Here is a 4,355-nt window from a genome sequence, read left to right as displayed (position 1 = left end):
GGCTAGAATGACCAATGCAAAACTTGCCAAATTGGTGCAAGAATTAAGGGTAGAAATAAGAAGTTTGACAAGCAAAGTTGAAAGATGGGAAGAAAGGACCTTAGAAGATAGGGGAGAAGAAGAGGGGAGCCCTAAATAGGAAGAAGAAGAAGTCCATATAGATCAAAGATACCTTTTGAATGCCCTTAAGTCTATGGAAAATAGAACCACACAAAGAAAACTTGATAGTCATGTGTTTAGTGGGAAGATGGACCCTAATTCAGTCATGGGTTGGATAGATGCATTGGAAAACTTCTCTGAGGGGGAAGGTATTTCTAAAAACCAAACGGTCAAGCAGGAAAAATCAAAAGTTCAAAGTTGCATCACTAGCATGGTGGAATTTCATCCAAGGAGAAAGAGTGAAAGAAGGAAAGAATGTGATATCATCTTGGAAGATGATTCTTACCACGGTCAAGGGGGCACATCTTCCTAAATACTATGAAATACAACTTCATAAAAAGAGGAAAACCCTAACATAGAGAGAATTGGATGTGAGCGGTTACATTGAGGAGTCTCAAAAATATTATTTGAGGTCAAAGACCATAGAGTCTGAAAGTGTGAAAGTGGCTAGATATCTCAATGGCATAAAAATGAACATACAAGATGAGTTGAATCTCTATAGTTATGATATTACTCAAAAATGCTATCAAATAGCATTAAAAGTGGAAGCCAAGAGAAGAGGAAGCAAGAACAAGGAAAAGACAAAGGAAAGGAATTTAATAACAAGGGCAAATGAATGCTTGGTGGGAGAGGATAGTGTTCCAAACCCTATGGTAAGTCTAAACAAGAGAACTCATAAAGTGAAGGATATTATAGAGGTAGATATAGAGGAAGAAGACCTTTTAGCAAAGGTAGACTAGGAGGAAGAAATGGAAGGCAGATCATATGTTATCTTTGTAGCCAATTTGGGTACTATACCAATAAATTTCTAGAGAGGGAAGGATCTAGTAACCAAGGAGAAAGAAGGACATAATTGATCTACGAGGATACACAAAGTGTCAAAGATCTTGGTCCTAAAAAAGGAAGTTGGTCAATGATCAAACAAACATTATTACAAGTCTCACCTAACCAAGAACCTCCTCAAAGGAAAAACTTGTTCAAAACAAGTTGCAAATGCAAAGGAAGGTTATGTAAACTTCTCATAGACTCTAGTTCAATGAAAAAATTGGTTTCTACTGAAATGTAATCAAGCACAAACCCTCACCCCTACACATACAATGAGCCATGGCTCACAAGAAGGCAACAAACTCTACTTAAGGAGCAATTTTGGGTAGATTTTTCTATAGGGGATTACAAGGACAATGTCTTATGTGATGTAGTGGAATTGGATGCATGTTATTTTCTAATAGGAATGCCATGGAAATATGATGTGGATGCCACACATAGTGGAAGAGAAAATACATTCAAAAATTTAAAACATAGTGTCACCTATAACATGGAACCCCTACCATATCAAAAAAATAAACAAAAAGGAACCTACTATCATAATCATGGGAGAAAAAGAAATGCATAAGACCTCAAGGATTCAGATGAAGTAGTTTATACCTTAGTAATGAAACCAAAGGAAGAAATAGTTTCAAAGCAAGGAGAAACAAGTTCCCAAGGAAGGGAAAAAATTATTGGATACCTACTATAAAGTAGTTGTATAAGAATTACTCTCATCCCTCCCACCCTTAAGGGATAGATCAGTCATCAAATTGATTTTGCACTAGGTGTCCCTTTCCCAAATAAAGCACCTTACAAAATGACTCCTACTCAAAATGCAGAGATTTCAAAGTAAGTGAATGGAGTATTGAACAAGGGCCTCATCCAAAAGAGTTTGAGCCCATGTGTAGTCCCACGTGTTTTGGCTCCAAAATAGGATAGAAATTAGAGGATTTGAACTGATAGAGGGGCTATAAATATTTAAAATCACTATAGGGTAAATATTCCCCATACCAAGGATTGAAAACCTACTTGATCAGTTCGGTATTGCTTGTTATTTTTCAAAATTTAACTTGAAGTCTAGTTATAATCAAATTAGGATTAGGCCAGAGGATGAAAGTAAAATTGCATCCAATACCAAACAAGGGTTGTATGAATTGATTTTAATTGTATTTGATCTAATCAATTCTCCTAGTACCATTATGAGGCTCGTAAATAGCTTTTCCAAGACTTCTATCACCACCTCTCCATCAAGTACTATCATTGCTTTAGGAAAATCATAGGGCTAAAAAAAATTCAAGATGTTAGCATATAACTCTAAAGAAGAAGAGACCCAAAGGATGGCTAGAATGACCAATGCAAAACTTGCCAAATTGGTGCAAGAATTAAGGGTAGAAATAAGAAGTTTGACAAGAAAAGTTGAAAGATGGGAAGAAAGGACCTTAGAAGATAGGGGAGAAGAAGAGGGGAGCCCTAAATAGGAAGAAGAAGAAGTCCATATAGATCAAAGAAACCTTTTGAATGCCCTTAAGTCTATGGAAAATAGAACCACACAAATAAAACTTGATAGTCATGTATTTAGTGGGAAGATGGACCCTGATTCAGTCATGGGCTGGATAGATTCATTGGAAAAATTCTCTGAGGGTGAAGGTATTTCTAAAAACCAAAGGGTCAAGCAGGAAAAATCAAAGTTCAAAGCTGCATCACTAGCATGGTGGAATTTCATCCAAGGAGAAAGAGTGAAAGAAGGAAAGAATGTGATATCATCTTGGAAGATGATTCTTACCACGGTCAAGGGGGCACATCTTCCTAAATACTATGAAATAAAACTTCATAGAAAGAGGAAAACCCTGAGATAGAGAGAATTGGATGTGAGCAGTTAATTGAGGAGTCTCAAAAATATTATTTGAGGTCAAAGACCATAGAGTCTGAAAGTGTGAAAGTGGCTAGATATCTCAATGGCATAAAAATGAACATACAAGATGAGTTGAATCTCTATAGTTATGATATTACTCAAAAACGCTATCAAATAGCATTAAAAGTGGAAGCCAAGAGAAGAGGAAGCAAGAACAAGGAAAAGACAAAGGAAAGAAATTTAATAACAAGGACAAATGAATGCTTGGTAGGAGAGGATAGTGTTCCAAACCCTATGGTAAGTCCAAAAAAGAGAACTCATAAAGTGAAGGCAATTATAGAGGTAGATATAGAGGAAGAAGACCTTTTAGCAAAGGTAGACTAGGAGGAAGAAATGGAAGGCAGATCATATGTTATCTTTGCAGCCAATTTGGGTACTATACCAATAAATTTCTATAGAGGGAAGGATCTAGTAACCAAGGAGAAAGAAGGACATAATTGATCTATGAGGATACACAAAGTGTCAAAGATCTTGGTCCGAGAAAAAGGAAGTTGGTCAATGATCAAACAAACATTATTACAAGTCTCACCTAACCAAGAACCTCCTCAAAGGAAAAACTTGTTCAAAACAAGTTGCAAATGCAAAGGAAGGGTATGTAAACTTCTCATAGACTCTAGTTCAATGAAAAAATTGGTTTCTACTGAAATGTAATCAAGCACAAACCCTCACCCCTACACATACAATGAGCCATGGCTCACAAGAAGGCAAAAAACTCTACTTAAGGAGCAATTTTGGGTAGATTTTTCTATAGGGGATTACAAGGACAATGTCTTATGTGATGTAGTGGAATTGGATGCATGTTATTTTCTAATAGGAATGCCATGGAAATATGATGTGGATGCCACACATAGTGGAAGAGAAAATACATTCAAAAATTTAAAACATGGTGTCACCTATAACATGCAACCCCTACCATATCAAAAAAATAAACAAAAAGGAACCTACTATCATAATCATGGGAGAAAAAGAAATGCATAAGACCTCAAGGATTCAGATGCAGTAGTTTATACCTTAGTAATGAAACCAAAGGAAGAAATAGTTTCAAAGCAAGGAGAAACAAGTTCCCAAGGAAGGGAAAAAATTATTGGATACCTACTATAAAGTAGTTGTATAAGAATTACTCTCATCCCTCCCACCCTTAAGGGATAGATCAGTCATCAAATTGATTTTGCACTAGGTGTCCCTTTCCCAAATAAAGCACCTTACAAAATGACTCCTACTCAAAATGCAGAGATTTCAAAGTAAGTGAATGGAGTATTGAACAAGGGCCTCATCCAAAAGAGTTTGAGCCCATGTGTAGTCCCATATGTTTTGGCTCCAAAATAGGATAGAAATTAAAGGATTTGAATTGATAGAGGGGCTATAAATATTTAAAATCACTATAAGGTAAATATTCCCCATACCAAGGATTGAAGACCTACTTGATCAGTTCGGTATTGCTTGTTATTTTTCAAAATTTAACTTGAAGTCTAGTTAT

This window comes from Cupressus sempervirens, chromosome 3 (assembly GCF_028749045.1).
Source record: "Cupressus sempervirens isolate cs-2001-9-10 chromosome 3, ASM2874904v1, whole genome shotgun sequence".
In the NCBI taxonomy this organism is placed as follows: domain Eukaryota; kingdom Viridiplantae; phylum Streptophyta; class Pinopsida; order Cupressales; family Cupressaceae; genus Cupressus; species Cupressus sempervirens.
This window is presented reverse-complemented; position numbering follows the sequence as displayed.